The sequence below is a fragment of the Carcharhinus amblyrhynchos genome, chromosome 19, assembly GCF_965287045.1.
Source record: "Carcharhinus amblyrhynchos chromosome 19, sCarAmb.v2.hapA, whole genome shotgun sequence".
In the NCBI taxonomy this organism is placed as follows: domain Eukaryota; kingdom Metazoa; phylum Chordata; class Chondrichthyes; order Carcharhiniformes; family Carcharhinidae; genus Carcharhinus; species Carcharhinus amblyrhynchos.
Window position 1 is genome coordinate 16,618,353 of NC_137342.1, and position 24,192 is coordinate 16,642,544.

The following is a 24,192-nucleotide window of genomic DNA, read 5'->3' on the forward strand; positions in this document are numbered from 1 at the left end:
AACAGATTTTGTTATGACTACAAAGTGCGCGTTTGCTGTGAGCCAGTAACAGGAATGACCACAACGTCCCCCACTACATCTTCCACTCCTGGTAAGTGAGAAATGTACCAATGAGTTCATAATATTTTCAGATTCAATCCAGCTTGTTTTCGACCAAAAAGCAAATGAAGATTTCTTGATACCCAGTGAGTAGCTGTAATCACCAATTTCTAGAAGATTTGTGCTTCATATCAATAACGTATCCCCGGTGTAAAATTCACAACACTGTGGGAATTGGAATTTGGTGATTTTGAAAGTTATTTCTTTGTCTGCAGTGCCAACAACAACAACAACAACAACAACTCAGGAAACAACGACCACATCTGGGGAAACTCCTACAACAGGTTAGTGCTGTCTCCTTTCAGTATTCACCAGCAGTGTGCTTATCCCATTTGCAGCTTCAGTGTTAGTTCATTCTTTCAGTCCTGCCCACACCTCCTTTTCGAAGGAAATGGTTGAAAATTTACTCAAATTTGAATCATCAATTGGATTTGTGAACCTCACTTTTACACCAAGATCTATATGATGGTTTTCTGGTCAAACTCGACAGGAATATAATGGTGTTGACATTGTGGTGAATTGGTTTCATTCTTTTTCTTCTTCTTCAGGAAGGGTCACTATGACAGTGAAACCATCTACAGCTGGGCCCCCTCCGGGCTCCACATCGGGTGAGTAACGGCTTCTTTTCTTCAGCAGCAGCAAGAGCAGGAAACAAGTGCAATAAAAACAGGTGGTGCTGGAAATATTCAGCAAGGCTGGCAAGACCTGCTGAGTATTTCCAGCACTTTCTGTTTGCATATCAGATTTCCAGCAAGCACAGCATTTTACATTTCATTCAGTGAAAAACTGTGTTTATCGATGTGTTTCCGTTTGGGTCAGTCAGAGGCCAAGCACTCCCGTGAACTGATGGGGATGTTTGATGTCATCAGGAATCCTTCAGGACAGCCCTGAAGTGTTTCTGTTGTCCCGCAGGGGTCTCCTTCTATCACCTTCTTCAGCAAGTTGATCCAAGGTGGGAGCTGAGGTGAAATGCTGTGCGCGTAAGCATTCACACCAGTGCAGTGTTGTCAAATTCACCTTTTAGACAACGCCCGTCCATTTGTTTAGTCTTGTTGTTCTTTCGTTGTGGTTGCAAGTGAATGAATAGTTGAGGACACCTGAATCGCATTGTACTATTTCAAACATTAAATTTGCAACAAGCCAATGAAATAAATCTCACAATGGAACACTGCTGCCTTTTCGATTCTACGTCAGTTGATTTGATTGTGTTTCTTGTTCTTCAGAAGTGACCACTAAACCAGGGACACCAATTACAACCAGCTCCACTACCAGCTCCACACCGGGTGAGTGACGGCTTCTTTTGATGCACAGCAGCAAAACCAGAGGCAAAAACTGTTCAGTTGGAACATGTTCCAGGCAGTGGAAAGACATTACTTTGTACTTTTTCACCGTGAATTTTCGTATTCAGGTCAGAATTCCAGCAGCACCGCTCTTGGGATGAAAAGGATGAATGGATATGGGGTTAAGGGGGAACAGGATATTGAATTTGATGATCCACCATGATCAAAATGAATGGATGAGCAGGTTCCAAGGTCCGAATGGCTTCTAGTTTCTATGTTTACGTTTTCTTCAATGAAACAAATGATCTTGTTTCAACACACATTAGAGGTTCATCATTTCACCATGGGGAGGCACTGTGACCATACTTTCCAAAGGGAAATGGAAGACATTCTTGCTCTTTGAATGAAGGTAGATCCGAGGTGGGAGTTGAGGTGAAATGATGTCCACATAAGCGTTCACACCAGTGCGCTGTTGTCAAATTCCCCTTTTAGACAATGCCCGTCCATTGGTACTGTCTTGTCACCCTTTCCATGTGGGTGGAAGTGATTGAATATTTGAAGCCAACTAAATCCAGCTGTTATATTTGAAATAGAACCAAAACAATGCAGATGCGGGAGATCTCGAATAAAAACAGAACATGTTGAAAGAACTCAGCAGGTCTGGCAGCATCTGTGGAGAGAAACAGATTTAATATTTTGGATCTAGATGATCCTTCTATGTCTCCTGTTCCCCCAACACTGGTGCCATAGGTAAGAAAGCCCATCAAAGCCCCTACTTTCTCAGAAGGCTAAAGAAATTCAGCATGTCTTCTACCAGCTTTGATAGAAGAATCACAGAAAGCATCCTTTCCAGCTCTTTTGCAACTTGGTATGGATTCTGTTCTGTCCAAGACTGCAAGAAACTTCAAAAGGTGGAAACGAAGCCTCGTCCACCATGCAAATAGTCTCCTATCCATTGACACTGTCCATACTTTCCACTTCCTCAAAAAAGCAGCCAGCATAATTAAAGACCGCATACATCCGGAACATTCTCTCTTCCACCTTCCACTGTCAGCAAAAAAACCTGAGGACACTCACCAACCAACTCAAGAACACCTTCTTCCCTGCTGCCACCAAATTTTGGATCATGGGATGGCAGATGAGTCCAATGGACAATCTGCACATTATATTAATTTGATCTTTCTCTACACACTAGCGATCACTGTAACACGATATTTGGCTCTGTTTCCTTTTCTTCTCCCCTGAGTACTCTACGAACAATATTCTTTGTCTGTGCAGTGTGCCAGAAACAATACTTTTCAACCTATACTAATAGATGAGACAGTAATAAATCAAATCAAATTAAAACAAATCCTTCTGCAGAAAGATCATTCAGATCCAAACCGTGAACTCTCTTTCTTTCCTCAAATGCTGGCAGATCCGCTGAGTTCATCCAACATTTTCAGTACTTATGTTCTATTCTAAACAGCATGTTTGCAGCAAAGCCAATCAAATGAACCTTGCAGTGGAACAGTGTTAGCTTTATGTCATATTTCATTGTGTTTCTTATTCTTCAGAAATCATCACTACAACAGTCAAACCAACGACAACCAGTTTCACTACCAGCTTCGCATCAGGTGAGTGAAAGCTTCTTTTGACACACAGTAGCAAAACCAGTGTTGCAAACTGTTGAGTTGGAGCAATTTCCAGGCAGTAGAAGGACACTGCTTCACACTTATTTCTAGTTAGTCCCTGACTTCCCAAGTGAACTGGTTGATAACGGACTGATTCAGATGAAGTTCAATGAGAACGTGCACATGAGGAGAAATGCTTTCTCTGTGTTTGTGTGTGTACTGTTCTCTCCTAAAATCTACTTGCTCAACAATATTTCCTGAACCTGTTCCTAAATATCAGCCTGATATTGGAATAATTTCTCCAATGTGCATGACACGATGATGCTGATATGCAGCATCTTTGTCAAAGTTCAGCAGTTTCCATGACAGATCTTATCAATGGATCTTCCCCTTAGCATGGTATGATTGTTAATATTCTTCCATTTTCTTCTCTCGCTCAGTAATTTAGAATATTTCTGAAACAATAACAAATTTGTAAAATTTGTCTTTCTCCTGTTCAGCTTTGCCCCTTTGTTCTCCAAGTTAGTTGAGCCCGTCACGAGCTGTAGTCAGTATGTTCCTCATTCTTGCTGCCTTATTGTGAATTGAATAAGCTAATGTTGGAAGTCTATTAAAGTTATTTCTTTGTCTGCAGTGCCAACAACAACAACAACAACAACAACACAGGAAACAACGACCACATCTGGGGAAACTACTACAACAGGTTAGTGCTGTCTCCTTTCAGTATTCACCAACAAGTCTGTTCACAGCGCTGTGCTTATCCCATTTGCAGCTTCAGTGTTAGTTCATTCTTTCCGTCCTGCCCACACCTCCTTTTCGAAGGAAATGGTTGAAAATTTACTCAAATTTGAATCATCAATTGGATTTGTGAACCTCACTTTTACACCAAGATCTATATGATGGTTTTCTGGTCAAACTCGACAGGAATATAATGGTGTTGACATTGTGGTGAATTGGTTTCATTCTTTTTCTTCTTCTTCAGGAAGGGTCACTATAACAGTGAAACCATCTACAGCTGGGCCCCCTCCGGGCTCCACATCGGGTGAGTAACGGCTTCTTTTCTTCAACAGTAGCAAGAGCAGGAAACAAGTGCAATAAAAACAGGTGGTGCTGGAAATATTCAGCAAGGCTGGCAAGACCTGCTGAGTATTTCCAGCACTTTCTGTTTGCATATCAGATTTCCAGCAAGCACAGCATTTTACATTTCATTCAGTGAAAAACTGTGTTTATCGATGTGTTTCCGTTTGGGTCAGTCAGAGGCCAAGCACTCCCGTGAACTGATGGGGATGTTTGATGTCATCAGGAATCCTTCAGGACAGCCCTGAAGTGTTTCTGTTGTCCCGCAGGGGTCTCCTTCTATCACCTTCTTCAGCAAGTTGATCCAAGGTGGGAGCTGAGGTGAAATGCTGTGCGCGTAAGCATTCACACCAGTGCAGTGTTGTCAAATTCACCTTTTAGACAACGCCCGTCCATTTGTTTAGTCTTGTTGTTCTTTCGTTGTGGTTGCAAGTGAATGAATAGTGAGGACACCTGAATCGCATTGTACTATTTCAAACATTAAATTTGCAACAAGCCAATGAAATAAATCTCACAATGGAACACTGCTGCCTTTTCTATTCTACGTCAGTTGATTTGATTGTGTTTCTTGTTCTTCAGAAGTGACCACTAAACCAGGGACACCAATTACAACCAGCTCCACTACCAGCTCCACACCGGGTGAGTGACGGCTTCTTTTGATGCACAGCAGCAAAACCAGAGGCAAAAACTGTTCAGTTGGAACATGTTCCAGGCAGTGGAAAGACATTACTTTGTACTTTTTCACCGTTAATTTTCGTATTCAGGTCAGAATTCCAGCAGCACCGCTCTTGGGATGAAAAGGATGAATGGATATGGGGTTAAGGGGGAACAGGATATTGAATTTGATGATCCACCATGATCAAAATGAATGGATGAGCAGGTTCCAAGGTCCGAATGGCTTCTAGTTTCTATGTTTACGTTTTCTTCAATGAAACAAATGATCTTGTTTCAACACACATTAGAGGTTCATCATTTCACCATGGGGAGGCACTGTGACCATACTTTCCAAAGGGAAATGGAAGAAATTCTTGCTCTTTGAATGAAGGTAGATCCGAGGTGGGAGCTGAGGTGAAATGATGTCCACATAAGTGTTCATACCAGTGCGCTGTTGTGAAATTCCCCTTTTAGACAATGCCCGTCCATTAGTACTGTCTTGTCGCCCTTTCCATGTGGGTGGAAGTGATTGAATATCTGAAGCCAACTAAATCCAGCTGTTATATTTGAAATAGAAGCGAAACAATGCAGATGCGGGAGATCTCGAATAAAAACAGAACATGTTGAAAGAACTCAGCAGGTCTGGCAGCATCTGTGGAGAGAAACAGATTTAATATTTTGGATCTAGATGATCCTTCTATGTCTCCTGTTCCCCCAACACTGGAGCCCGTCACTAGCTGTAGTCAGTATGTTCCTCATTCTTGCTGCCTTATTGTGAATTGAATGAGCTAATGTTGGAAGTCTATTAAAGTTATTTCTTTGTCTGCAGTGCCAACAACAACAACAACAACAACAACACAGGAAACAACGACCACATCTGGGGAAACTCCTACAACAGGTTAGTGCTGTCTCCTTTCAGTATTCACCAACAAGTCTGTTCACAGCGCTGTGCTTATCCCATTTGCAGCTTCAGTGTTAGTTCATTCTTTCCGTCCTGCCCACACCTCCTTTTCGAAGGAAATGGTTGAAAATTTACTCAAATTTGAATCATCAATTGGATTTGTGAACCTCACTTTTACACCAAGATCTATATGATGGTTTTCTGGTCAAACTCGACAGGAATATAATGGTGTTGACATTGTGGTGAATTGGTTTCATTCTTTTTCTTCTTCTTCAGGAAGGGTCACTATAACAGTGAAACCATCTACAGCTGGGCCCCCTCCGGGCTCCACATCGGGTGAGTAACGGCTTCTTTTCTTCAACAGCAGCAAGAGCAGGAAACAAGTGCAATAAAAACAGATGGTGCTGGAAATATTCAGCAAGGCTGGCAAGACCTGCTGAGTATTTCCAGCACTTTCTGTTTGCAGATCAGATTTCCAGCAAGCACAGCATTTTACATTTCATTCAGTGAAAAACTGTGTTTATCAATGTGTTTCCGTTTGGGTCAGTCAGAGGCCAAGCACTCCCGTGAACTGATGGGGATGTTTGATGTCATCAGGAATCCTTCAGGACAGCCCTGAAGTGTTTCTGTTGTCCCGCAGGGGTCTCCTTCTATCACCTTCTTCAGCAAGTTGATCCAAGGTGGGAGCTGAGGTGAAATGCTGTGCGCGTAAGCATTCACACCAGTGCAGTGTTGTCAAATTCACCTTTTAGACAACGCCCGTCCATTTGTTTAGTCTTGTTGTTCTTTCGTTGTGGTTGCAAGTGAATGAATAGTTGAGGACACCTGAATCGCATTGTACTATTTCAAACATTAAATTTGCAACAAGCCAATGAAATAAATCTCACAATGGAACACTGCTGCCTTTTCTATTCTACGTCAGTTGATTTGATTGTGTTTCTTGTTCTTCAGAAGTGACCACTAAACCAGGGACACCAATTACAACCAGCTCCACTACCAGCTCTACACCGGGTGAGTGACGGCTTCTTTTGATGCACAGCAGCAAAACCAGAGGCAAAAACTGTTCAGTTGGAACATGTTCCAGGCAGTGGAAAGACATTACTTTGTACTTTTTCACCGTTAATTTTCGTATTCAGGTCAGAATTCCAGCAGCACTGCTCTTGGGATGAAAAGGATGAATGGATATGGGGTTAAGGGGGAACAGGATATTGAATTTGATGATCCGCCACGATCAAAATGAATGGATGAGCAGGTTCCAAGGTCCGAATGGCTTCTAGTTTCTATGTTTACGTTTTCTTCAATGAAACAAATGATCTTGTTTCAACACACATTAGAGGTTCATCATTTCACCATGGGGAGGCACTGTGACCATACTTTCCAAAGGGAAATGGAAGACATTCTTGCTCTTTGAATGAAGGTAGATCCGAGGTGGGAGCTGAGGTGAAATGATGTCCACATAAGCGTTCATACCAGTGCGCTGTTGTGAAATTCCCCTTTTAGACAATGCCCGTCCATTGGTACTGTCTTGTCGCCCTTTCCATGTGGGTGGAAAGTAGCTGTAGTCAGTATGTTCCTCATTCTTGCTGCCTTATTGTGAATTCAGTAAGCTAATGTTGGAAGTCTATTAATACAGCTGGATTTCCAGTCAGAGTGCAGTGGTTTTGAATAATTCTCTTTTCCTGTAGAAGTGACAACTACAACAAAAGGAACAACAGCTTCATCAACAACAGGTAATTGAGATTTTCCTTCAATATTGAATCTCCCTATTAGACACGCCCTCGGTTTCGATGATGACTTCCTTCCACTAAGGATCATGGGGATTGATGGGGATGTTTGATGTCATGAGGAATCCTTCGGGACAGCCCTGAGGTGTTTCTGAAGTCCCGCAGGGGTCTCCTTCTATCACCGCATTCTGGGGAAAGCCGTTGCTTTGGGAATCTGGTGTCAGGCAATCAAATGTCATCTCCTGCCCAGCAGAAGTGGTTACGTGTAATTGTTACCTGACTGCTGAATATCTTGTCTTGGGAGAGGATGCTGTTGTTGGAAAGCCTTTCTTGCCACAGATTAGGAGGACCTTGCAAAGACACTCGTGTTACAATTCTCCAGTGTTTTGTGGTGGCTGCTGTGGGTTGTCCAATTTGACAAAGCAAAAAAGAGTGTGGTGCTCTGTGCTGTGCGATAAGCCAAAACCTTAGCCTCTTGTTTGTCGTACAGGACCCCAATAATCTTTTCAAATCCTCTTCCAAGTGCACCTTGATCACCATTGGCTCAGACAATTCCAGTCCAGCAATTCAGTCCTTTAGCCTGATCCAATTCCTTTGGGATGGAGTTATTTGTAAAGTTCAGTATTCTCAATCTGCAATCAGTGACGTTTTCACATTCACAAAAACAGTGTAGTGACAAGCTCACCCCTGGGAGGTTTCTCTATCGGAAAATCAGATTGTTAATGTTTCAACAGTTTGATCTGTAAATTTGATCCTTTTGTCCCATTCTGTGTCCTTTTGTGGCTGCTTATTCTAACACATTTTCAGCATAATTTTCAATCCAGTTCGTAAACTGTACAGTTTGTTCTTCGTGCTGGTGCTCATAGACATTTCCATTCCAAAAGAATTATTTCCAGATGTTGTCAAAGTTGCTGCCTTGATATCGTGTTGATATTATGGATAAGTTAATTCATTATGATGAGAAAATATGTTTCCAGCATTTCAAATGCAGTCTGGCTGTTCTCACATCCGACATTGCCACTTTTGGTTAGTCCATGAGTGTCTGATATATTCTCCGACATTTCTGCTTTTCTCTTCCAGAGATCGTCTGCCACGGCCATTGGTCACCCTGGATTAATGAACATACACCTTCTAAGGACAGCACTGGCGATTATGAATTGCAGAATCCCAACAAAACAAAATATTGTTCCTTCCCTTCGGAAACAATTGTGGACATTCAGTGTCAGTTTGTTGACCAACCGGACAAACCAATAAGCCAGTCACCAGACAATGTGACATGCGACAAAGACAAGGGCCTCACCTGTGTACTCTCTCAAAGTGCTGTGGAGCAGAACAGATTTTGTTATGACTACAAAGTGCGCATTTGCTGTGAGCCAGTAACAGGAATGACCACAACGTCCCCCACTACATCTTCCACTCCTGGTAAGTGAGAAATGTACCAATGAGTTCATAATATTTTCAGATTCAATCCAGCTTGTTTTTGACCAAAAAGCAAGTGAAGAAATCTTGATACCCAGTGAGTAGCTGTAATCACCAATTTCTTGAAGATTTGTGCTTCATATCAATAACGTATCCCCGGTGTAAAATTCACAACACTGTGGGAATTGGAATTTGGTGATTTTGAAAGTTATTTCTTTGTCTGCAGTGCCAACAACAACAACAACAACACAGGAAACAACGACCACATCTGGGGAAACTCCTACAACAGGTTAGTGCTGTCTCCTTTCAGTATTCACCAGCAAGTCTGTTCACAGCGGTGTGCTTATCCCATTTGCAGCTTCAGTGTTAGTTCATTCTTTCAGTCCTGCCCACACCTCCTTTTCGAAGGAAATGGTTGAAAATTTACTCAAATTTGAATCATCAATTGGATTTGTGAACCTCACTTTTACACCAAGATCTATATGATGGTTTTCTGGTCAAACTCGACAGGAATATAATGGTGTTGACATTGTGGTGAATTGGTTTCATTCTTTTTCTTCTTCTTCAGGAAGGGTCACTATAACAGTGAAACCATCTACAGCTGGGCCCCCTCCGGCCTCCACATCGGGTGAGTAACGGCTTCTTTTCTTCAACAGCAGCAAGAGCAGGAAACAAGTGCAATAAAAACAGGTGGTGCTGGAAATATTCAGCAAGGCTGGCAAGACCTGCTGAGTATTTCCAGCACTTTGTGTTTGCAGATCAGATTTCCAGCAAGCACAGCATTTTACATTTCATTCAGTGAAAAACTGTGTTTATCGATGTGTTTCCGTTTGGGTCAGTCAGAGGCCAAGCACTCCCGTGAACTGATGGGGATGTTTGATGTCATCAGGAATCCTTCAGGACAGCCCTCAAGTGTTTCTGTTGTCCCGCAGGGGTCTCCTTCTATCACCTTCTTCAGCAAGTTGATCCAAGGTGAATGCTGAGGTGAAATGCTGTGCGCGTAAGCATTCACACCAGTGCAGTGTTGTCAAATTCACCTTTTAGACAACGCCCGTCCATTTGTTTAGTCTTGTTGTTCTTTCGTTGTGGTTGCAAGTGAATGAATAGTTGAGGACACCTGAATCGCATTGTACTATTTCAAACATTAAATTTGCAACAAGCCAATGAAATAAATCTCACAATGGAACACTGCTGCCTTTTCTATTCTACGTCAGTTGATTTGATTGTGTTTCTTGTTCTTCAGAAGTGACCACTAAACCAGGGACACCAATTACAACCAGCTCCACTACCAGCTCCACACCGGGTGAGTGACGGCTTCTTTTGATGCACAGCAGCAAAACCAGAGGCAAAAACTGTTCAGTTGGAACATGTTCCAGGCAGTGGAAAGACATTACTTTGTACTTTTTCACCGTGAATTTTCGTATTCAGGTCAGAATTCCAGCAGCACCGCTCTTGGGATGAAAAGGATGAATGGATATGGGGTTAAGGGGGAACAGGATATTGAATTTGATGATCCGCCATGATCAAAATGAATGGATGAGCAGGTTCCAAGGTCCGAATGGCTTCTAGTTTCTATGTTTACGTTTTCTTCAATGAAACAAATGATCTTGTTTCAACACACATTAGAGGTTCATCATTTCACCATTGGGTGGCACTGTGACCATACTTTCCAAAGGGAAATGGAAGAACTTCTTGCTCTTTGAATGCAGGAAGATCCGAGGTGGGAGCTGAGGTGAAATGATGTCCACATAAGCGTTCATACCAGTGCGCTGTTCTGAAATTCCCCTTTTAGACAATGCCCGTCCATTGGTACTGTCTTGTCGCCCTTTCCATGTGGGTGGAAAGTAGCTGTAGTCAGTATGTTCCTCATTCTTGCTGCCTTATTGTGAATTCAGTAAGCTAATGTTGGAAGTCTATTAATACAGCTGGATTTCCAGTCAGAGTGCAGTGGTTTTGAATAATTCTCTTTTCCTGTAGAAGTGACAACTACAACAAAAGGAACAACAGCTTCATCAACAACAGGTAATTGAGATTTTCCTTCAATATTGAATCTCCCTATTAGACACGCCCTCGGTTTCGATGATGACTTCCTTCCACTAAGGATCATGGGGATTGATGGGGATGTTTGATGTCATGAGGAATCCTTCGGGACAGCCCTGAGGTGTTTCTGCTGTCCCGCAGGGGTCTCCTTCTATCACCGCATTCTGGGGAAAGCCGTTGCTTTGGGAATCTGGTGTCAGGCAATCAAATGTCATCTCCTGCCCAGCAGAAGTGGTTACGTGTAATTGTTGCCTGACTGCTGAATATCTTGTCTTGGGAGAGGATGCTGTTGTTGGAAAGCCTTTCTTGCCACAGATTAGGAGGACCTTGCAAAGACACTCGTGTTACAATTCTCCAGTGTTTTGTGGTGGCTGCTGTGGGTTGTCCAATTTGACAAAGCAGAAAAGAGTGTGGTGCTCTGTGCTGTGCGATAAGCCAAAACCTTAGCCTCTTGTTTGTCGTACAGGACCCCAATAATCTTTTCAAATCCTCTTCCAAGTGCACCTTGATCACCATTGGCTCGGACAATTCCAGTCCAGCAATTCAGTCCTTTAGCCTGATCCAATTCCTGTGGGATGGAGTTATTTGTAAAGTTCAGTATTCTCAATCTGCAATCAGTGACGTTTTCACATTCACAACAACAGTGTTGTGACAAGCTCACCCCTGGGAGGTTTCTCTATCGGAAAATCAGATTGTTAATGTTTCAACAGTTTGATCTGTAAATTTGATCCTTTTGTCCCATTCTGTGTCCTTTTGTGGCTGCTTATTCTAACACATTTTCAGCATAATTTTCAATCCAGTTCGTAAACTGTACAGTTTGTTCTTCGTGCTGGTGCTCATAGACATTTCCATTCCAAAAGAATTATTTCCAGATGTTGTCAAAGTTGCTGCCTTGATATCGTGTTGATATTATGGATAAGTTAATTCTTTATGATGAGAAAATATGTTTCCAGCATTTCAAATGCAGCCTGGCTGTTCTCACATCCGACATTGCCACTTTTGGTTAGTCCATGAGTGTCTGATATATTCTCCGACATTTCTGCTTTTCTCTTCCAGAGATCGTCTGCCACGGCCATTGGTCACCCTGGATTAATGAACATACACCTTCTAAGGACAGCCCTGGCGATTATGAATTGCAGAATCCCAACAAAACAAAATATTGTTCCTTCCCTTCGGAAACAATTGTGGACATTCAGTGTCAGTTTGTTGACCAACCGGACAAACCAATAAGCCAGTCACCAGACAATGTGACATGCGACAAAGACAAGGGCCTCACCTGTGTACTCTCTCAAAGTGCTGTGGAGCAGAACAGATTTTGTTATGACTACAAAGTGCGCGTTTGCTGTGAGCCAGTAACAGGAATGACCACAACGTCCCCCACTACATCTTCCACTCCTGGTAAGTGAGAAATGTACCAATGAGTTCATAATATTTTCAGATTCAATCCAGCTTGTTTTCGACCAAAAAGCAAATGAAGATTTCTTGATGCCCAGTGAGTAGCTGTAATCACCAATTTCTTGAAGATTTGTGCTTCATATCAATAACGTATCCCCGGTGTAAAATTCACAACACTGTGGGAATTGGAATTTGGTGATTTTGAAAGTTATTTCTTTGTCTGCAGTGCCAACAACAACAACAACAACACAGGAAACAACGACCACATCTGGGGAAAGTCCTACAACAGGTTAGTGCTGTCTCCTTTCAGTATTGACCAGCAAGTCTGTTCACAGCGGTGTGCTTATCCCATTTGCAGCTTCAGTGTTAGTTCATTCTTTCAGTCCTGCCCACACCTCCTTTTCGAAGGAAATGGTTGAAAATTTACTCAAATTTGAATCATCAATTGGATTTGTGAACCTCACTTTTACACCAAGATCTATATGATGGTTTTCTGGTCAAACTCGACAGGAATATAATGGTGTTGACATTGTGGTGAATTGGTTTCATTCTTTTTCTTCTTCTTCAGGAAGGGTCACTATAACAGTGAAACCATCTACAGCTGGGCCCCCTCCGGGCTCCACATCGGGTGAGTAACGGCTTCTTTTCTTCAACAGCAGCAAGAGCAGGAAACAAGTGCAATAAAAACAGGTGGTGCAGGAAATATTCAGCAAGGCTGGCAAGACCTGCTGAGTATTTCCAGCACTTTCTGTTTGCATATCAGATTTCCAGCAAGCACAGCATTTTACATTTCATTCAGTGAAAAACTGTGTTTATCGATGTGTTTCCGTTTGGGTCAGTCAGAGGCCAAGCACTCCCGTGAACTGATGGGGATGTTTGATGTCATCAGGAATCCTTCAGGACAGCCCTCAAGTGTTTCTGTTGTCCCGCAGGGGTCTCCTTCTATCACCTTCAGCAAGTTGATCCAAGGTGAATGCTGAGGTGAAATGCTGTGCGCGTAAGCATTCACACCAGTGCAGTGTTGTCAAATTCACCTTTTAGACAACGCCCGTCCATTTGTTTAGTCTTGTTGTTCTTTCGTTGTGGTTGCAAGTGAATGAATAGTTGAGGACACCTGAATCGCATTGTACTATTTCAAACATTAAATTTGCAACAAGCCAATGAAATAAATCTCACAATGGAACACTGCTGCCTTTTCTATTCTACGTCAGTTGATTTGATTGTGTTTCTTGTTCTTCAGAAGTGACCACTAAACCAGGGACACCAATTACAACCAGCTCCACTACCAGCTCCACACCGGGTGAGTGACGGCTTCTTTTGATGCACAGCAGCAAAACCAGAGGCAAAAACTGTTCAGTTGGAACATGTTCCAGGCAGTGGAAAGACATTACTTTGTACTTTTTCACCATTAATTTTCGTATTCAGGTCAGAATTCCAGCAGCACCGCTCTTGGGATGAAAAGGATGAATGGATATGGGGTTAAGGGGGAACAGGATATTGAATTTGATGATCCGCCATGATCAAAATGAATGGATGAGCAGGTTCCAAGGTCCGAATGGCTTCTAGTTTCTATGTTTACGTTTTCTTCAATGAAACAAATGATCTTGTTTCAACACACATTAGAGGTTCATCATTTCACCATGCGGAGGCACTGTGACCATACTTTCCAAAGGGAAATGGAAGACATTCTTGCTCTTTGAATTCAGGTAGATCCGAGGTGGGAGTTGAGGTGAAATGATGTCCACATAAGCGTTCACACCATTGCGCTGTTGTCAAATTCCCCTTTTAGACAATGCCCGTCCATTAGTACTGTCTTGTCACCCTTTCCATGTGGGTGGAAGTGATTGAATATTTGAAGCCAACTAAATCCAGCTGTTATATTTGAAATAGAACCAAAACAATGCAGATGCGGGAGATCTCGAATAAAAACAGAACATGTTGAAAGAACTCAGCAGGTCTGGCAGCATCTGTGGAGAGAAACAGATTTAATATTTTGGATCTAGATGATCCTTCTATGTCTCCTGTTCCCCCAACACTGGTGCCATAGGTAAGAAAGCCCATCAAAGCCCCTACTTTCTCAGAAGGCTAAAGAAATTCAGCATGTCTGCTACCAGCTTTGATAGAAGAATCACAGAAAGCATCCTTTCCAGCTCTTTTGCAACTTGATATGGATTCTGTTCTGTCCAAGACTGCAAGAAACTTCAAAAGGTGGAAACGAAGCCTCGTCCACCATGCAAATAGTCTCCTATCCATTGACACTGTCCATACTTTCCACTTCCTCAAAAAAGCAGCCAGCATAATTAAAGACCGCATACATCCGGAACATTCTCTCTTCCACCTTCCACTGTCAGCAAAAAAACCTGAGGACACTCACCAACCAACTCAAGAACACCTTCTTCCCTGCTGCCACCAAATTTTGGATCATGGGATGGCAGATGAGTCCAATGGACAATCTGCACATTATATTAATTTGATCTTTCTCTACACACTAGCGATCACTGTAACACGATATTAGGCTCTGTTTCCTTTTCTTCTCCCCTGAGTACTCTACGAACAATATTCTTTGTCTGTGCAGTGTGCCAGAAACAATACTTTTCAACCTATACTAATAGATGAGACAGTAATAAATCAAATCAAATCAAAACAAATCCTTCTGCAGAAAGATCATTCAGATCCAAACCGTGAACTCTCTTTCTTTCCTCAAATGCTGGCAGATCCGCTGAGTTCATCCAACATTTTCAGTACTTATGTTCTATTCTAAACAGCACGTTTGCAGCAAAGCCAATCAAATGAACCTTGCAGTGGAACAGTGTTAGCTTTATGTCATATTTCATTGTGTTTCTTATTCTTCAGAAATCATCACTACAACAGTCAAACCAACAACAACCAGTTTCACTACCAGCTTCGCATCAGGTGATTGAAAGCTTCTTTTGACACACAGTAGCAAAACCAGTGTTGCAAACTGTTGAGTTGGAGCAAATTCCAGGCAGTAGAAGGACACTGCTTCACACTTATTTCTAGTTAGTCCCTGACTTCCCAAGTGAACTGGTTGATAACGGACTGATTCAGATGAAGTTCAATGAGAACGTGCACATGAGGAGAAATGCTTTCTCTGTGTTTGTGTGTGTACTGTTCTCTCCTAAAATCTACTTGCTCAACAATATTTCCTGAACCTGTTCCGAAATATCAGCCTGATATTGGAATAATTTCTCCAATGTGCATGACACAATGATGCTGATATGCAGCATCTTTGTCAAAGTTCAGCAGTTTCCATGACAGATCTTATCAATGGATCTTCCCCTTAGCATGGTGTGATTGTTAATATTCTTCCATTTTCTTCTCTCGCTCAGTAATTTAGAATATTTCTGAAACAATAACAAATTTGTAAAATTTGTCTTTCCCCTGTTCAGCTTTGCCTCTTTATTCTCCAAGTTAGTTGAGCCCATCAGTAGCTGTAGTCAGTATGTTCCTCATTCTTGCTGCCTTATTGTGAATTAAATCAGCTAATGTTGGGAGTCTATTAATACAGCTGGATTTCCAGTCAGAGTGCAGTGGTTTTGAATAATTCTCTTTTCCTGTAGAAGTGACAACTACAACAAAAGGAACAACAGTTTCATCAACAACAGGTAATTGAGATTTTCCTTCAATATTGGAATCTCCCTATTAGACACGCCCTCGGTTTCGATGATGACTTCCTTCCATTAGATATGATGGGATGGCAGACGAGTCCAATGGACAATTGCACATTCTGCCGCATGCCGGACAGACTTTGCTTCAACAGTAATTCAGATAATGTGCTTGGGGATTTGTGGGCTCATTTTGATATCTCAAATTTCTCTGTGCGGCAGTGTATCTCGATGTGTTTCCATTTGGGTCAGTCAGAGGCCAAGCACTCCCATGAACTGATGGGGATGTTTGACGTCATGAGGAATCCTTCAGGATAGCCCTGAGGTGTTTCTGCTGTCCCGCAGGGGTCTCCTTCTATCACCGCATTCTGGGGAAAGCCGTTGCTTTGGGAATCTGGTGTCAGGCAATCAAATGTCATCTCCTGCCCAGCAGAAGTGGTTATGTGTAATTGTTGCCTGACTGCTGAATATCTTGTCTTGGGAGAGGATGCTGTTGTTGGAAAGCCTTTCTTGCCACAGATTAGGAGGACCTTGCAAAGACACTCGTGTTACAATTCTCCAGTGTTTTGTGGTGGCTGCTGTGGGTTGTCCAATTTGACAAAGCAGAAAAGAGTGTGGTGCTCTGTGCTGTGCGATAAGCCAAAACCTTAGCCTCTTGTTTGTCGTACAGGACCTCAATAATCTTTTCAAATCCTCTTCCAAGTGCACCTTGATCACCATTGGCTCAGACAATTCCAGTCCAGCAATTCAGTCCTTTAGCCTGATCCAATTCCTTTGGGATGGAGTTATTTGTAAAGTTCAGAATTCTCAATCTGCAATCAGTGACGTTTTCACATTCACAACAACAGTGTTGTGACAAGCTCACCCCTGGGAGGTTTCTCTATCGGAAAATCAGATTGTTAATGTTTCAACAGTTTGATCTGTAAATTTGATCCTTTCGTCACATTCTCCTACTTTTGTGGCTGCTTATTCTAACATATTTTCAGTATATTTTTCAATCCTGTCACTAAACTGTCAGTTTGTTCTTCGTGCTGGTGCTCACAGTCTGCAGACATTTCAATTCCAAAAGAATTACTTCCAGATATTGTCAAAATTGCTGCCTTGATATCGTGTTGATGTTATTCATATGTTAGATCATTATCATGAAAAAACACATTTCAAGCATTTCAAATACAGTCATGAATCTAAAATTCCCACTTTTGGTTAGTCCATGAGTGTCTGATATATTCTCCGACATTTCTGCTTTTCTCTTCCAGAGATCGTCTGCCACGGCCATTGGTCACCCTGGATTAATGAACATACACCTTCTAAGGACAGCCCTGGCGATTATGAATTGCAGAATCCCAACAAAACAAAATATTGTTCCTTCCCTTCGGAAACAATTGTGGACATTCAGTGTCAGTTTGTTGACCAACCGGACAAACCAATAAGCCAGTCACCAGACAATGTGACATGCGACAAAGACAAGGGCCTCACCTGTGTCCTCTCTCAAAGTGCTGTGGAGCAGAACAGATTTTGTTATGACTACAAAGTGCGCGTTTGCTGTGAGCCAGTAACAGGAATGACCACAACGTCCCCCACTACATCTTCCACTCCTGGTAAGTGAGAAATGTACCAATGAGTTCATAATATTTTCAGATTCAATCCAGCTTGTTTTCGACCAAAAAGCAAATGAAGATTTCTTGATACCCAGTGAGTAGCTGTAATCACCAATTTCTTGAAGATTTGTGCTTCATATCAATAACGTATCCCCGGTGTAAAATTCACAACACTGTGGGAATTGGAATTTGGTGATTTTGAAAGTTATTTCTTTGTCTGCAGTGCCAACAACAACAACAACAACACAGGAAACAACGACCACATCTGGGGAAACTCCTACAACAGGTTAGTGCTGTCTCCTTTCAGTATTCACCAGCAAGTCTGTTCACAGCGGTGTGCTTATCCCATTTGCAGCTTCAGTGTTAGTTCATTCTTTCAGTCCTGCCCACACCTCCTTTTCGAAGGAAATGGTTGAAAATTTACTCAAATTTGAATCATCAATTGGATTTGTGAACCTCACTTTTACACCAAGATCTATATGATGGTTTTCTGGTCAAACTCGACAGGAATATAATGGTGTTGACATTGTGGTGAATTGGTTTCATTCTTTTTCTTCTTCTTCAGGAAGGGTCACTGTAACAGTGAAACCATCTACAGCTGGGCCCCCTCCGGGCTCCACATCGGGTGAGTAACGGCTTCTTTTCTTCAACAGCAGCAAGAGCAGGAAACAAGTGCAATAAAAACAGGTGGTGCTGGAAATATTCAGCAAGGCTGGCAAGACCTGCTGAGTATTTCCAGCACTTTCTGTTTGCATATCAGATTTCCAGCAAGCACAGCATTTTACATTTCATTCAGTGAAAAACTGTGTTTATCGATGTGTTTCCGTTTGGGTCAGTCAGAGGCCAAGCACTCCCGTGAACTGATGGGGATGTTTGATGTCATCAGGAATCCTTCAGGACAGCCCTCAATTGTTTCTGTTGTCCCGCAGGGGTCTCCTTCTATCACCTTCTTCAGCAAGTTGATCCAAGGTGGGAGCTGAGGTGAAATGCTGTGCGCGTCAGCATTCACACCAGTGCAGTGTTGTCAAATTCACCTTTTAGACAACGCCCGTCCATTTGTTTAGTCTTGTTGTTCTTTCGTTGTGGTTGCAAGTGAATGAATAGTTGAGGACACCTGAATCGCATTGTACTATTTCAAACATTAAATTTGCAACAAGCCAATGAAATAAATCTCACAATGGAACACTGCTGCCTTTTCTATTCTACGTCAGTTGATTTGATTGTGTTTCTTGTTCTTCAGAAGTGACCACTAAACCAGGGACACCAATTACAACCAGCTCCACTACCAGCTCCACACCGGGTGAGTGACGGCTTCTTTTGATGCACAGCAGCAAAACCAGAGGCAAAAACTGTTCAGTTGGAACATGTTCCAGGCAGTGGAAAGACATTACTTTGTACTTTTTCACCATTAATTTTCGTATTCAGGTCAGAATTCCAGCAGCACCGCTCTTGGGATGAAAAGGATGAATGGATATGGGGTTAAGGGGGAACAGGATATTGAATTTGATGATCCGCCATGATCAAAATGAATGGATGAGCAGGTTCCAAGGTCCGAATGGCTTCTAGTTTCTACGTTTACGTTTTCTTCAATGAAACAAATGATCTTGTTTCAACACACATTAGAGGTTCATCATTTCACCATGGGGAGGCACTGTGACCATACTTTCCAAAGGGAAATGGAAGAACTTCTTGCTCTTTGAATGAAGGTAGATCCGAGGTGGGAGCTGAGGTGAAATGATGTCCACATAAGCGTTCATACCAGTGCGCTGTTGTGAAATTCCCCTTTTAGACAATGCCCGTCCATTGGTACTGTCTTGTCGCCCTTTCCATGTGGGTGGAAAGTAGCTGTAGTCAGTATGTTCCTCATTCTTGCTGCCTTATTGTGAATTCAGTAAGCTAATGTTGGAAGTCTATTAATACAGCTGGATTTCCAGTCAGAGTGCAGTGGTTTTGAATAATTCTCTTTTCCTGTAGAAGTGACAACTACAACAAAAGGTACAACAGCTTCATCAACAACAGGTAATTGAGATTTTCCTTCAATATTGAATCTCCCTATTAGACACGCCCTCGGTTTCGATGATGACTTCCTTCCACTAAGGATCATGGGGATTGATGGGGATGTTTGATGTCATGAGGAATCCTTCGGGACAGCCCTGAGGTATTTCTGCTGTCCCGCAGGGGTCTCCTTCTATCACCGCATTCTGGGGAAAGCCGTTGCTTTGGGAATCTGGTGTCAGGCAATCAAATGTCATCTCCTGCCCAGCAGAAGTGGTTACGTGTAATTGTTGCCTGACTGCTGAATATCTTGTCTTGGGAGAGGATGCTCTTGTTGGAAAGCCTTTCTTGCCACAGATTAGGAGGACCTTGCAAAGACACTCGTGTTACAATTCTCCAGTGTTTTGTGGTGGCTGCTGTGGGTTGTCCAATTTGACAAAGCAGAAAAGAGTGTGGTGCTCTGTGCTGTGCGATAAGCCAAAACCTTAGCCTCTTGTTTGTCGTACGGGACCCCAATAATCTTTTCAAATCCTCTTCCAAGTGCACCTTGATCACCATTGGCTCAGACAATTCCAGTCCAGCAATTCAGTCCTTTAGCCTGATCCAATTCCTTTGGGATGGAGTTCTTTGTAAAGTTCAGTATTCTCAATCTGCAATCAGTGACGTTTTCACATTCACAAAAACAGTGTTGTGACAAGCTCACCCCTGGGAGGTTTCTCTATCGGAAAATCAGATTGTTAATGTTTCAACAGTTTGATCTGTAAATTTGATCCTTTTGTCCCATTCTGTGTCCTTTTGTGGCTGCTTATTCTAACACATTTTCAGCATAATTTTCAATCCAGTTCGTAAACTGTACAGTTTGTTCTTCGTGCTGGTGCTCATAGACATTTCCATTCCCAAAGAATTATTTCCAGATGTTGTCAAAGTTGCTGCCTTGATATCGTGTTGATATTATGGATAAGTTAATTCATTATGATGAGAAAATATGTTTCCAGCATTTCAAATGCAGTCTGGCTGTTCTCACATCCGACATTGCCACTTTTGGTTAGTCCATGAGTGTCTGATATATTCTCCGACATTTCTGCTTTTCTCTTCCAGAGATCGTCTGCCACGGCCATTGGTCACCCTGGATTAATGAACATACACCTTCTAAGGACAGCCCTGGCGATTATGAATTGCAGAATCCCAACAAAACAAAATATTGTTCCTTCCCTTCGGAAACAATTGTGGACATTCAGTGTCAGTTTGTTGACCAACCGGACAAACCAATAAGCCAGTCACCAGACAATGTGACATGCGACAAAGACAAGGGCCTCACCTGTGTACTCTCTCAAAGTGCTGTGGAGCAGAACAGATTTTGTTATGACTACAAAGTGCGCGTTTGCTGTGAGCCAGTAACAGGAATGACCACAACGTCCCCCACTACATCTTCCACTCCTGGTAAGTGAGAAATGTACCAATGAGTTCATAATATTTTCAGATTCAATCCAGCTTGTTTTCGACCAAAAAGCAAATGAAGATTTCTTGATACCCAGTGAGTAGCTGTAATCACCAATTTCTTGAAGATTTGTGCTTCATATCAACAACGTATCCCCGGTGTAAAATTCACAACACTGTGGGAATTGGAATTTGGTGATTTTGAAAGTTATTTCTTTTTCTGCAGTGCCAACAACAACAACAACAACACAGGAAACAACGACCACATCTGTGGAAACTACTACAACAGGTTAGTGCTGTCTCCTTTCAGTATTCACCAGCAAGTCTGTTCACAGCGGTGTGCTTATCCCATTTGCAGCTTCAGTGTTAGTTCATTCTTTCAGTCCTGCCCACACCTCCTTTTCGAAGGAAATGGTTGAAAATTTACTCAAATTTGAATCATCAATTGGATTTGTGAACCTCACTTTTACACCAAGATCTATATGATGGTTTTCTGGTCAAACTCGACAGGAATATAATGGTGTTGACATTGTGGTGAATTGGTTTCATTCTTTTTCTTCTTCTTCAGGAAGGGTCACTATAACAGTGAAACCATCTACAGCTGGGCCCCCTCCGGGCTCCACATCGGGTGAGTAACGGCTTCTTTTCTTCAACAGCAGCAAGAGCAGGAAACAAGTGCAATAAAAACAGATGGTGCTGGAAATATTCAGCAAGGCTGGCAAGACCTACTGAGTATTTCCAGCACTTTCTGTTTGCATATCAGATTTCCAGCAAGCACAGCATTTTACATTTCATTCAGTGAAAAACTGTGTTTATCGATGTGTTTCCGTTTGGGTCAGTCAGAGGCCAAGCACTCCCGTGAACTGATGGGGATGTTTGATGTCATCAGGAATCCTTCAGGACAGCCCTCAAGTGTTTCTGTTGTCCCGCAGGGGTCTCCTTCTATCACCTTCTTCAGCAAGTTGATCCAAGGTGGGAGCTGAGGTGAAATGCTGTGCGCGTAAGCATTCACACCAGTGCAGTGTTGTCAAATTCACCTTTTAGACAACGCCCGTCCATTTGTTTAGTCTTGTTGTTCTTTCGTTGTGGTTGCAAGTGAATGAATAGTTGAGGACACCTGAATCGCATTGTACTATTTCAAACATTAAATTTGCAACAAGCCAATGAAATAAATCTCACAATGGAACACTGCTGCCTTTTCTATTCTACGTCAGTTGATTTGATTGTGTTTCTTGTTCTTCAGAAGTGACCACTAAACCAGGGACACCAATTACAACCAGCTCCACTACCAGCTCCACACCGGGTGAGTGACGGCTTCTTTTGATGCACAGCAGCAAAACCAGAGGCAAAAACTGTTCAGTTGGAACATGTTCCAGGCAGTGGAAAGACATTACTTTGTACTTTTTCACCGTTAATTTTCGTATTCAGGTCAGAATTCCAGCAGCACCGCTCTTGGGATGAAAAGGATGAATGGATATGGGGTTAAGGGGGAACAGGATATTGAATTTGATGATCCACCATGATCAAAATGAATGGATGAGCAGGTTCCAAGGTCCGAATGGCTTCTAGTTTCTATGTTTACGTTTTCTTCAATGAAACAAATGATCTTGCTTCAACACACATTAGAGGTTCATCATTTCACCATGGGGAGGCACTGTGACCACACTTTCCAAAGGGAAATGGAAGAAATTCTTGCTCTTTGAATGAAGGTAGATCCGAGGTGGGAGCTGAGGTGAAATGATGTCCACATAAGCGTTCATACCAGTGCACTGTTGTGAAATTCCCCTTTTAGACAATGCCCGTCCATTGGTACTGTCTTGTCGCCCTTTCCATGTGGGTGGAAAGTAGCTGTAGTCAGTATGTTCCTCATTCTTGCTGCCTTATTGTGAATTCAGTAAGCTAATGTTGGAAGTCTATTAATACAGCTGGATTTCCAGTCAGAGTGCAGTGGTTTTGAATAATTCTCTTTTCCTGTAGAAGTGACAACTACAACAAAAGGTACAACAGCTTCATCAACAACAGGTAATTGAGATTTTCCTTCAATATTGAATCTCCCTATTAGACACGCCCTCGGTTTCGATGATGACTTCCTTCCACTAAGGATCATGGGGATTGATGGGGATGTTTGATGTCATGAGGAATCCTTCGGGACAGCCCTGAGGTGTTTCTGCAGTCCCGCAGGGGTCTCCTTCTATCACCGCATTCTGGGGAAAGCCGTTGCTTTGGGAATCTGGTGTCAGGCAATCAAATGTCATCTCCTGCCCAGCAGAAGTGGTTACGTGTAATTGTTGCCTGACTGCTGAATATCTTGTCTTGGGAGAGGATGCTCTTGTTGGAAAGCCTTTCTTGCCACAGATTAGGAGGACCTTGCAAAGACACTCGTGTTACAATTCTCCAGTGTTTTGTGGTGGCTGCTGTGGGTTGTCCAATTTGACAAAGCAGAAAAGAGTGTGGTGCTCTGTGCTGTGCGATAAGCCAAAACCTTAGCCTCTTGTTTGTCGTACAGGACCTCAATAATCTTTTCAAATCCTCTTCCAAGTGCACCTTGATCACCATTGGCTCAGACAATTCCAGTCCAGCAATTCAGTCCTTTAGCCTGATCCAATTCCTTTGGGATGGAGTTCTTTGTAAAGTTCAGTATTCTCAATCTGCAATCAGTGACGTTTTCACATTCACAAAAACAGTGTTGTGACAAGCTCACCCCTGGGAGGTTTCTCTATCGGAAAATCAGATTGTTAATGTTTCAACAGTTTGATCTGTAAATTTGATCCTTTTGTCCCATTCTGTGTCCTTTTGTGGCTGCTTATTCTAACACATTTTCAGCATAATTTTCAATCCAGTTCGTAAACTGTACAGTTTGTTCTTCGTGCTGGTGCTCATAGACATTTCCATTCCAAAAGAATTGTTGTAAAAATCAGCCTGTTTTAACCCTTATACGGTGGACAAATAACTTTGAGTAGACGTCTTATTAGTACAAACAATATTTATTTAAACCCACACAATCAATAATCACCCACCCGACCAACAATAAGTTATCTTACAGAAATGCTAGAATTCAAGTACAATACAAGACCTTGACTTAACTGTGTGTGACTGACAAATACCCAAACAGATACTGGCCTTTATCTGTGTGCTGGTCTTGGTAGTTGTCTGTGTAGTTTGGTCCTTTGCTCTGGTCTGGCATTCTGGCTGTAGTCTCTCTTTCTTCCTTCTCGGGTGTGGTGGCTCTCCTCTTGCTGGCGATGTTCACCATTGTTGTAGCTCGTTCGTGGGGTCCGAGAGAGAGAGAGAGAGAGATTCCTGGTTGTGCAGCATCCTTTATACCCCATTTGGC